The sequence below is a fragment of the Onychostoma macrolepis genome, chromosome 05, assembly GCF_012432095.1.
Source record: "Onychostoma macrolepis isolate SWU-2019 chromosome 05, ASM1243209v1, whole genome shotgun sequence".
Taxonomy (NCBI): domain Eukaryota; kingdom Metazoa; phylum Chordata; class Actinopteri; order Cypriniformes; family Cyprinidae; genus Onychostoma; species Onychostoma macrolepis.
Genome location: NC_081159.1, coordinates 10081398 through 10094208, shown reverse-complemented (window position 1 = coordinate 10094208; position 12811 = coordinate 10081398). Strand labels below are relative to the sequence as shown.

At 39.1% G+C, this 12811-nt stretch overlaps 1 protein-coding gene across 5 annotated transcripts in view; it reads right to left on the bottom strand.

Moving 5' to 3' along the window:
• The window catches only part of mef2cb (myocyte enhancer factor 2cb), a 72608-nt gene that overhangs the window by 51064 nt on the left and 8733 nt on the right, over positions 1-12811 (bottom strand). For 4 of the 5 annotated variants that reach the window (XM_058775606.1, XM_058775604.1, XM_058775601.1 and 1 more), the window contains exon 1: positions 11567-11838. The exons of the other annotated variant lie outside the window; for it this stretch is intronic. The gene's annotated coding sequence lies outside the window, so the exon portion shown is untranslated. Of the gene's footprint in view, positions 1-11566; positions 11839-12811 lie in introns of those variants that run through there. 5 annotated transcript variants of the gene reach the window in all.

Sequence of the window (12811 nt, the reverse complement as noted above, 5' to 3'; positions counted from 1 at the left end):
TCATTGGTTCTACTACATATACATTAATATAGCACGCCTGCCTCTATGACTTCCCCAAAGACCAGCATTATTTTGTTCGAATCTAGTTTCAAATCACTGTCACCATTTTCTATACTTTAAGTTATCTGTTGATCTCTCCATAGATTGAGCTCTCTCTATATAACTCTAATTTCCAGTAATATAAGAATCTCTTCAATCTCAAAGACTACATCAAAATTAATATTTTACTGAATATTTAATATAATAGTACATACTGAATTCAATAAAGCATTTTAATAATTGTAGTAAATACTGAAATACTTTCTGTACAGATGCAATTTTGGCATTGACCCTTGATGTACTAACACAAATTGTGAAAATAATTCACTCAGTATTGTTTAAGTACAAGTGAAGAACTTTCTTAGTACATAAAAAACTTACACTCAACAGCCTCTCTCTCTCTCTCTCTCTCTATATATATAGATAGATAGATAGACAGACAGACAGACAGATATATAGATAGATAGATAGATAGATAGATAGATAGATAGATAGATAGATAGATAGATAGATAGATAGATAGATAGATATTAATAAATTAAATAAAACTATACTAAATCATTTCAATTTAAACAATTTGAATTTGGTTGCTCTCCAGCCCTCATCAGGTTAAATTTATTATTTTGCAATATGTAGGAATCTCTGTCACCGTTATGGTTGGAAACTTAGCAATGCAAATAAGCTCTTCTGACTGATCTGTGACCTGCTCTGTAAGCAAATGACATGACTCTGTCATTCTGAAACCTTGCCCCTGCGGTTCTCAAAGAAATATGTCCAAATGACTGTTCACTGTGCCTACACTGACCAGATAAATTAATTGATAGCTGCCCTAACATCATACATGCCATGACCCCCCTTGAGGTGACCTGAAGACATCTAAACTGATCACAAAACACATTTAGATCTGTCAGGGAGAACATAATTTGAAGTTGAAACCCATTCAGCAAGGATGTCCTTCAAAACGTTGACCTGACTCTTTTTTCCCCCCACATTTCTCTCTCTCATCGGTCCCAAAGCTCTGCGAGGAAACCGAGTAACCCAGATCGGGAGGAAGAGATCGCGGAAGAGGAGATGAAGATTACGTGAGCCCAGACACTATCTCAAATCTCCTGCTGCAAAATGTTATGCCGTTATTCCGCCCTCCCCCACCTTGATTTTCAAGTGATGTCACAGTTCGGTTTAAGCACAAGTCAATCCGCTTGATTGTTGGAAGCATTTCTGCACTGTTGACATTGTGGATCATTAAACTGTGATTGTTGCAGTTAGCGTTTGTCTAAACATGAGTGGCAAAATGACTGGGTGACGCCTATCTCTTTTTCCTCCTCTCTAACGGTTCCTTCTTGAATCACTGCTTCCATATCTTGGCCTCACTTCCTTTTATGCAGGGCTAGGGATGTCTAGTAAATCGACTAGTTGGAGAGTTGCATGAAAGACTAGTCGACTTAAGGAAGCTTGTATAATTAGGCTGGTTTTGGGTGAACCGAACCTCCATTAGACACATTTCTTAAGGGGCCTTTACATAAGATGTGTTCAAAAACAGCTTGATACACACTGGGGTTTTTGAGACACGTTTTTAAAAGCTGAGCTATTTTTAACTTGACGTCATCTAAAAAAATGCAATGCTCATGGCGGGACGCTTAAAAACAGCTCTAGATGCGACTCAACGTCATAGGACTCCCATCTGAATGTGTATGACTGAAGCAACGGTGCTCTAAAGAAAGTTAATTTTAGATCATTTTTAGAGGTTTTACTGTGCAGATTGTGTAACTGTGAAATATAGCGCACTCTCAGCATGCTAATAAAAGCATCATATATATATATAAATATATATATATAAAGACTTGTATCAAAATTATAACCCCCCTTTGATGTCCTCACAGCTTGGACCTTGGGGAAACGATAGCCCCAGGCCTAGTTTTGTATTACAAAATATTACAAATAAATACATTTAAATATTTATCATATTTACAAAATAAATATGTATATGAAAAGAATACACAAAAGAAATACATATGAAGATATAAACACAATATATAAATATAATTAAATATATTATAATTTAAAACAAAAAATCTTCTGTTAAGATACCTGCAACCCCCCTTTCATGTCCTCTCAGCTTGGAGCAGGGGGACCAGGCAGCCCCGGGCCCAGTCTCTCATTACGGTCTCAGCATGCCGATGCATACCCCCCACCCCTCGTTTGTAGTGGTAAGAGGAACCACCAGGGGCTGGCACAAGTTACTCCAGTACCGGCTCGCCCCGACCTCATCAAAGCACGCGCTCGTAATTTGTCACAGAAAGCAACCAATTAAGATGCGTTAAGGGATGAGGGAGGGGAGGGGAGGGTGAGAGAGAAGGGTAGACGGGGCAAAGCAGTGAAAAGATAGCAATTGATTAAAGAGTCAGCGCAGCTGTGGTGAATCAAAACGGCCTGAACTTTCAAAGAAAACCTCAAACATGGACGGGAGGTTTAGAGTGCGGAGCTAGTGTGATCAGATAAAGCGCTGCTGGTTAACCTTTGAGGAAGAAGAAAGAACGGAAAGAAAAGCGAGCGTAAATATTAGATTTTTGTGAGTTTTACTGGTAGTACGCACACACATGCTGACTTGACTGACTTTGTAACTAGCCTCTGGATTACGCAGTACCAAACTCCTCCCACATTGTCCTGTCAGCTATTTATAGCTAAGATATTTATTTTAGTCTTAATATATAAGCTAAGTTTCCTTTTTTCCGTCTTATATACATATATATGATAAGTTTCCTTTTAAGGGTAATTATTTCCTTTTTCTTATGTTTCAGCTTCATAGTGACATTCAAGATGTCCTGCCATGCATCACTGCAATTAATCTCAGTCTCTCCCTTGTGTGCAAAAAAATGTTCCACAACTTGTACCTTTTTTTTTTTTTCATTCTTCTTTCAAATCCTCCATACAGGAGTATCCATGTGTAGCGTGTGATGTGTGCGCGTGTATTTCACTATTTATTTATTTATTTTCTTAGGCTTTACCTTGTTGTTCAGTAGTGTGTCAGGGTTGCACGCATTTGCATAGCTTCCTTTACCGCGTGTTTCTTGTGTCTTGCAGCTGTGACGGGCCTGTTTTTTTTATATGTGATCAGAAAACAGTGACAGCGAAAGTTTTCCGATGCCGCATGCTGGATTAAACGGCTTCACTTTTCTGCTTCACACTTTTCAGTCATCTCGATGAAGGAGAAAAAATATACTAGTCAAATAAAAAATAAAAAAAAGGAAGAAAAATCTCTGCTCAGAGGAAGAATAAAAAATTGCGAGATACATATCGTGTTGTTTTTTCAGGCATTTATATAAAAAATAATCACCCTTCTAATTGCTGTTATTCTGATGGTAATCGCTCACTCTAGCTAAATAATGACCGCTTCTCGATTCGACTCGATAAGAGCGGAAAAGAAAACAAGGGAAAGCAAGTGCTTACAGCCGGTGTTGTGTAAATCAGGTCTGTGTGTGTGTGTGTGTGTTTTTCCAAAGGCTTATCTACACCATCTCGTTTTTAGAAGGGGGGTTTGGGAAAGTGCAGCCTGCAGAAGGTTGCGAAGGGAGGGAAGCTTTTTCTCAAGGCTCCAACCACTCGGCAGCACAGGGATCGGCCCGGCGATCTCCCTCGGCTCCCGATCCAGCTGCAGTGTTCACATAACCCCAGCTGTCCCCCTCGGCTTATGATAGCACAACTCGTCTCTCCCTCCCTCCTTTGTGTTTGCACCCATGGACTTTTCCACTCCCTTCTGCACTGCTGGGCACACATTGGCCCTTTTCCCCCCTCGTACGTTGTTTTTCTTTTTCTGTGTTGTATGTTTTTTCGCAGATTTCAATTCCCCCCACCCCTGAGAAAAATCCTATGGCCATTTGACCCTGAGATGGGATGAGAATGCCCACCCCTCCTCTGCCGAGCCTCCCTTTCCATGTTCTGGCGCCAATAGTGGGGACTGTCTTTCTCCTGCCTCCTCTTTCCTCCATCCTCCTATCCTATCCTTGACTCTCCCTGGGTCTGCTCCCAGCTCCGGCGTTAGGCAGACGTTCCTGCTGCGCATTATCCCAAATAAACAACTCATTACACATGTAATTAACCGAGGGGGCTAGCCAAGCATCGGAAGCTAATCCACACCAGCATTCCCAGTCCCTCTCTTTTCCGATTCCGCTGGAGGGGAGCTTGGAGAAAAAAAAAAGTCTGCTGTGTTTAGGATAAGAGAGAGAGAGGGAAAGCGAAAAAATTTCAAATCGACTTCCTAACAAAATTACCCTTTTTTTGCCCTCTCTCTGTCATTCTCCACGAATCGTGCTTGGCTCTTCCTTGTTTTCTCGACCGTCTCAGAAGTGGGTCATCGACGGGCTGCCTAGCAGCATTTTGAAGAACGTGGAAAAAAAGGTCTGTGCCTTGCCTTGGTGAAAACAGTTATAGACTTTTTACGAGCGGCCTGCTTATCCAATTAAACTGTCATAAACACATTAATATAACGGCACATGCCCGTTCGGGGAGAGAGGGAAAGAGGCTAACTGCCGCTTTATTAACATGAGGTTTCTTCACCTGATCGCTGAAGCTTGACAAGAGCAGTTCCTCTTTCTTGCGAAAGATTTTGATGAATATAATAAGACTACACCTCCTACGTTAACAGGTCTGCAGTGCACGGCGCTTTTAATCTGACCTGGGAAACAATAACCAGCAACTATGTCAATACAATGAAATTATGTCCATTGTGTGTCCTCTACTCTAGTGGGACCAATCCAATGTTGTTGAAAGAGACAACAGTAGTAAATGGTTAAGCATATATTTTAGAGATTATGACAGTTTCTGTCATTTACAATGCATACACAAGTAATACACCACTTTTCCGCTCTGAAAACCCCCCTGTCAAACTCATTCCCTCAACAGCACTGTAACTTCAGACGCTACGGTTAAAGCTGTTCTAATCAAACCAAGGTGTCAGGCCTATGTTCAGGCCTCTCTGCGGTCTACAGGTGCTAACGTAGAGTCCAGAGGTCCAATACACAACCCCTCTAGAGAGACACCAGCGGGAAACTAGGGCGAGCAAGCAGGAATGTTTGCCGAGTCAAATTCAATCATGCCACATCATTAATTCACAATCTTAACAGTTAGCAACAGGGCTGGGGACGTCGTAATGTGCTAAGTGCAGAGCTCTTTACACTGAGGTTTGTTTTAATCAAATATACAGTGGCGTTCACAAGTTTGTACTGGAGTCTCTTACACTCAGGAGTGCTGCATTGATTTGATTATAATACAGTAAAAACAGTAATATAGTGAAATATTATGCAATTTTAAATAACTGTTTTCTATTCAAATATATTTTATTATGTAATTTATTCCTGTGATGGCAAAGCTGAATTTTTAGCAGCCATTACTCCAGAAATCTTTTGTAATATTATAAATGTCTTGACTGTCATTTTCTATCACTTTCTACCATAAATTGTATGCATCATTGCGGAATAAAAGTAATTAATATAAATCTGACTTTTGAACGGTACTGTACACATTTTAAAACAAAGTAAATAAACTGAACTATTTGCATAGCACAGTACCTCAAAATTTTCATTTACTGAATTTTACACACATTAAAAGTAAAACAGTACACTATAAAAAGGGGTAATATGCAATTTATCCTCAGGTTAATTTACCTTAATGCATGTTATCTTAAGGATCTATTTAACGCTTAAATCTGACTTGGTGCAATCTGGTGTAGTTGGGTTGATTGAGTTTACTTTTTGACTTTTAGGTTCCTGACAAATCCTTTTTTAAATTACATTACATTGTATTCTACTGGAAGTGGGAAAATACTTTAATGTTCATAAACAGCTCAAGTTTGTAATGAAGAAATAAAATTAGCACTTCACTTCTAAAAATATTCCATGATGTGGACATCGCCCTATTAGATTACACTCTATGCCTACGCACTATTTTCTCTCTCGTCTTTGCACACTACCTTCTCTTTGCCAATCGAGAAGACCATAAACCAAGCTCTGTCGCAAGCCTAACTTATAGTCATATGACTATTTTCCATTTAATAAGTTCCTGTTAAAACCACACATATCAAATTCTGTATAAGGAAAGCATGATATTAAGAGAATACAACGTGAACATTGGGCAGAGGGGGGACAGCAGAGCTCACCAGAGTCTCGGCAGGTATCTCCCTTCCTTTCCTCATCTATTTATAACCCGTGAGCCACTCTGATCCAAAAATAAGACAGTGACCAATTTTAACCTGAACAATACTGCAAGCTCACAATCGTAGTCCCTGGCACACATATGCACACACAGGCAGACAAACACACACACAAAAAAAAGTCAATCTCATGGCTGAGCTATTTCTGGCGGGACAGCAACATTTAGGAAGTGTGGGCCACGGGCCAGCGAGCAGTTTAATGACACGCCTGCGTCACATGGTCTCTTGTCATAGGAGCTCCTGCCATTGTCAGGGTTGAGCGCGGACACATACACACACGCACGCACACACAAGGTTATTTGTTTTTCCAGAGGGGCTGTAACAAAGCAGCTGCAGGTGAAAGGCGCCACCTCCACACTTCACCATACAAAGCAGAGCACTCCACGGCCCGTCCTGCATTGGCTAGCAAACCCTGAAGTTTCAAATGAAGTGCTGCTCTTATTAATTATGCATACAAGTCGGTGCTGCACATTTCCTTTCCTTCTTTCTCTCTCACTCTTTCTCTCTCTCTTTCATTCTCTTCTTTTCCAGATGGAGCATCTGTAATAAAATTAATGACATCATTGGCTGTACTTCGGAGTAACTACTGGAAGAAAAGTCATACATCAAAGTAAACAGTGTACTGTGAAGAAGGGGAAAAAAAGGGAAAAATCTTAGATAGCTCCTAGACTGATCTTTTTCCATTGTTAGATGTGAAACAAAGAAAAGAGACAGATATACATTTTATCTAATATTTTATTATTTATTTATTTATTATTTTTAAGACGTCAGCAAGATGCTGTTAAGTGCGCATGGAAGAGATGAGTTTTCAGTTTTCAAAACAATATTATGTCTATCTATATCTATTCTACTTTTTCCACTGTTTGATATAAAACACAGTAAGAAATAACAAATAAAATCCTAATGTATTATTCTATACAGTCTGAAATTAATTGTGTCGGACATTTAAAGTGGAATAAAACTGACTTAAGACAGAGCAGACAACCAATGGCTGAAACTGGCTCGTCTGATTGGTTGTTTTGGTGGTGGATGACAGCCTGCTGAAGGACCCCGTGCAAACGCCACCACAAACATAAAGGCATTAAGTGTCACCATGCCAGGCTCACAGACACATCTCCTCTTCTGTTTTCACGACTTTTCTTTTTCTTTCTCTTCCTCGAATCTCGAGTGTCCAGCGCGGCACGCTTTTTTCGAAGTTTCAGCCTCCGCTGCTGACAGGCCGCTGTTGAGAACGGCGCAGATGACTGCAGAAAGACACACATGTGTAGCTTGGCAGGACACCGCTCGTGAGAGCTGCTCTTGCGAGCGCCTGAGAGGCTGTCTTTGCAAGCTTGGCTGAATGAAACACCTCAACCTCACACTAATGAAAAGAAACTCTTATTTCCTTCCATCGTTTTATGTTCAAGCATATTTGAATCACGTCTGGCAGTTGTCAGATGAAGTGGCCTGTGTTTACTAGCGAACGAGCTAAAAAAATAACACGTGAAACAGTATATGATGTGAAAAATCACAGCGTCACGACACTTTGAAAGTGTCAAGAGGACTGTCGAGTCCATTGTGAGTGCAGAAATTGCTAAAAATACACGTCTTGCGACACGGCACTGTTCTACGGGCAGCTCCGGCGACAGAGACGTCGAGGTTATGAATGTTATGCGAAGCTGGGGCATAGAGGCCCCTCTGTCCCCCCTCTCACCGGAGAACCTTACAGAATGACTGGGCTATGCTGCCCCACTGACAAAGATAAATTACATTTGCTGGAAAATATTTCAGCATTTTTTCCCCTTCCCTACCCTCTCGACTCGTCTCCCATTTTTTATTTTATTTATTTTTTTGAAGATTTTCGTCGCTTTTTTGGCCCTCATCCACCAGTGTGCCATGGGTCCCTCTGCTGTGAAGCGAGACGCACTCACTGTGCCACTGTGCTTTATCATGAAATGCACTCTCCGTCTCCAGTGTTTAAGCATGGAGTCGGCAAACGCAGATCCAGATGGTTAAAGAAAAGTTGGGTGCCATCAAGGCTTAGAAACTTGACCGGGTGAATTTATTTATTTATTTGTTTGTGAACTCTCTGAACTGGTTCTTCAACTGCATATTTTAAATCGTCAACTCTAACAGAAGTGCGACATCCAATAAAACACATAAAGACACAAATGCTGGATCGCATCAAAAATGCATGACTAGATAAAATGAGCTCTCAAATGTAGGGATGAACCTTTTCCTAAACAGTTTTGACTGATCTGTGAACCATTATCTAGCTTAAAATGTGCTCTATTTCACTAAGATACTGACCAAAGTGGAAGTGCTTGGACGTTTAAGGAGAGGAAGGCCAGAAGAGGCTCCTTGCTGGACCACCCAAAGCTGAAGAGGAGTTTATATGAAACAGCAGTCACCTTTACCCATCTGATTTTTTGGAACAGCGCTTCTTTCATGTTCGCAGCGTGATATGTTGTGCACATTCATTCGGCGTACACACGCACACTGACTTGTCTGTCATCGCAGCCTCCTCGTGGCAGCCTCTACCAGCTTTCTATCATCTGCTCACGTATAAATACACAGTGAAATATAATTTTTCTCATATCACGCAAATGCACATACACAACTCTCCAAACTATTTCTAGGCACATACACGCAGACTTCTACAGCATACATAATAATTACTGTGTGTTCGGTACATACCACGTAAGCCCACAGCAGATCTTTAGAACAGAGAAAGCTCAGCTGAAAAATTCAATTTTATGCAGAAATATTCTTTTCACAATATAATTAAACATCAAAGGCAGGACTATTCCTCTGTGATTGAGCAGCACTCTGGTGAATCAACTCCATACACCACCTTCCACTTTACAGCGAGAAAGAAAGTTGCCAAGCGTCACTGCTAATTACAAAATAGAGACAGAAGCAAAGTTAAATTCATTATGCAAAAACCAGGACAGACTCGTGTGCGCTGGGTACGTTCATCTAATGCCAAATTTCATAACCTCTTTGAGGGTAAAAATGACTTATCTGAAGCTGGCTTATTTGCTTTATTAAACTAATTTTTAGCCTAGTAAATGAAGCTAAGAGCGTATGGGAAAAAACGAAATGAGAAAATGTTTGACTTCACTGACTCAAAATTAACACACTGCTGTGTAATAAAATGGGCTGATATTACTTTTTATTATTATTTCTGAAGAGTTAAAATGAAAATAAAGACTTTTTTCTTTCTCTGTGAGCTCATGAAACTTATTGGGAGATAGTGGCAAATGTTTGGTTTAAACACGTTTAATGACTTTTTTTGGGGGGGGGGCGGGGACAGAACACATTTAATTTAATGACTATTACTTAAAATTAATTACTACATTTTTTTTTTTTTTTTGCATTACGCCTGCTTTTGCTTGAAGATGAATAATCATTCATTACACCGCACATGCTTTCTTTAACTGGCAGCAAAAGAAGTGTATTTCACCTATCATTTTCCTTGGACAGTACAACCCAGTGTAAATTTGTGCTTCGGAGGGGCACACAAACTGTGCCTGTAAATGCCCCTGACAATCGGCTCAAGTACCTCAGCCAATCAGAGTGACACGTGGAGAGCTGATCCCTCTTTGAGAGAAGTGTAAGGCCATGTTGTCACTGTTGGTTTTGTGAATCGACAGAAGCCTAATCCCTGGTGATTTTCTAGAGACGACAGGTCTGAGGAGGACCGCTCGTGTTTGTGTGTGCGTTTCTGTGCGCATATGTGCACGGCTATGAGAGGACCCTCTGAGTGTAATCACACGAGTCCACATGCGAGTGTGTTCATTTTCCTCTTGGGCAGATTAAGCAAACACTAAATCCCAGAAGAGCAACAGGTGAGACACTCACACACACGTACATACACACACACACAAACACAAACACACACATATACAGGAGCTTCATTGATTGTGTTTACCTGTCCGACAGTTTAGTCTGAAAAAGAGTGCACTTGAGGTAGAAGTGACAGAAATACAATACGTGACGCCCTTTTGCATGGAGAAATTGTACCTCTATTTGAAATTTTGCAGTGCTACTGAAACTGTTAAAACTGTTACACTATGATGTGCAACCGATTATATTCTTTCACGGTTAAGTACAGGAATGCTAGAAAAAAAATATGTTAAGACATAAAAAAGTGCCAAAAAGTAATTCTCCTGTTGATTAAACAATCTCATTCTTTCGTTTACATCTGTATCTGTCTTCACCTTTGCTTGTAAAAGTATGCAGATTCTCATATTTTTTTGCAACTACCAGCTTAATTAGTCACTTCAAAATGTAATTAGATTATAACAGCTTCTTACAATAACTCCTGAATAACTGATATAAAAAAGTTGCCTACACAGATTTGTCATTCCAAATGCCACATTTAAATACATATATAAAAAACACAAAAACATTTTTTTTTCTCTTGATAAAAACTTAATTCATTATAGTAGCATGAAATAGTAAATTCCTGATCCTCATCAGAACTGTTCTCTCTAGATTTATTTAGAATTAAATCTCTCTCTCTCTGTCTATATATATATATAAACTCACAAGTTTGTATGTATATAAACTTGATTTAAGCTAATACAATCTTAAATTTAAGCTTACTGAGAAAAGTAACACTCTCATTAAACTGAAAACTATGGACTTTTGGCTATATAATAAACGGATATAGTTTCTTAGCTTGAGTTGTAGAATATTTAGTGTCTAAAATTACTGATGTTGCTTTTCATGATGCTGTAATTTTACATTTTTTAATTTTTTAGTTTTATTGATGTATATAGGCTACTAGCAGAGTTGGTCTAATTCAATTCTCGACTGTAGCGCTTGATTTACCTGCATATAAAAATAGTGAATAGTGTCAATGAGGCGAATGAAAGTTGATCATATTTGAGCGCCTGTTAATTCAACACAGCATTTATTATCGGCTTATGACACTTGGACCTCCATACATCACCGGCCAGTTCTTTTACTATATTTACAACGGCAGTAACTGTAAATTCATACATGAGCGATGTAAAGTGTGCCGGCTTATTCTGCGAGCTGATAAAGCACTTTAAAAGACTCCAAAAAGCACGCGCCTGTTTTGTTCTCTTTAAAAAAAAAAAAAAAAAAAAAAACCTCTACATAAAGAAACACTAATAGTGATTGTCCTGTCAGCAGTCACAGAAATAACGTGTGTTGTCAGGTCAACTTTCTTCACGGAGATCTGTAACTCTTTCCCTTGTGTTCTCGCGAAATAACGGAGATATAAACTCATCGAATTATTGTTTACCAACAATGTCACATAATGTATCAACGAACAAATACACACCGGGGTCCAGTATCAGTGTCACTTACTTCATGGTGCGTCTGAAGTGTGTCCGGTGAAGTTTGTCCTGCGGTGTGACGGAAGGTGTTGAGCCGCCGGGTGGACTTCACCTCTTCACACTTAAAATCCACCAAATATCACCAGCACCACCGGAAAAGTGTCGTTTTCTTAATGCGTGTTTCTTTTCTTGTGTCTAATAAAGCGTTTAAGATGCTGAGGTTGGTGTCGGTCGTCCACGGTGAGGAATGATTAAGCCGTTATTGCGACTGATGATGTTGAGCTCCGCGCCTCAGACTCTCTCTCTCTCTCTCTCTCTCTCTACGCAGGGCAAATAATCGGGTTTACTCTTCAAGGGGGACGGGCTTACATCACTCCAGTGTTTTAATGAAAGAAGCGCAACATTAATACGTTTTTATCTTCTACCTGATAAAGTAAAACCACACTGTGTATAATCAACGTGTGCATAGACACAGGGGTACTTTTAGTTTTGCGACTTTTAATTATTTTTAAAAAGATTTTTTATTTATTTAAACTGAATATTTTACTATACAGTATATTAGCCTATGTCATTTGTTGTTGTAGGCTACTATAGAGATATACAGGTATATGATAACACTTTATTTTACAGTGTCCTTGTTAGACATTACATATGTAGGCTACTTAATGTTGTAATAACAACACATTATGCATAATTACATACAACTAAATGGTTTAACCTAAACCAAACCCTCATCCTACAACCCTAACCATATAGTAAGTATATGTAGTTAATTAATATTACTTAGCACTTCAATGTATAATTACATGCACTGTAACAAGTAACTGAAACAAGGTTTTAATTAGACAAAAACCTAGCCTGATGCAATAAATACTGTAAAACATTTCAGCCCATTAAAATGTAAAACTGAAGTTTATTTTCTGTCTTATTTTTTAAAGTATATTCAAAGAGAAAACCTGCAGTTATAGTTTCATTGCATGTTTTCAATAACTTTGAATTTAATTACCAATAAAGAAAATCAAGCTGAAACATTGTAAAGTTAGTTCAATCAATGGAAACAAAGACATTGTTCGATGTAAACATAAAAAAAATTTTTTTTTTTTTTAAGAGTGTCGGGGAACTCTTAAGGTCCACAGAACTTTTTATTCTCTAGTTCTTTCGAAAACCATCTATGCAGCAGGGCTGTAATTAATCCAGATCTGAAGAATCTATAAAGTAATATAAAGGACTTTGTCAGTCTATGAAACAAACAAACAAACAAAAAAAACATATAGCC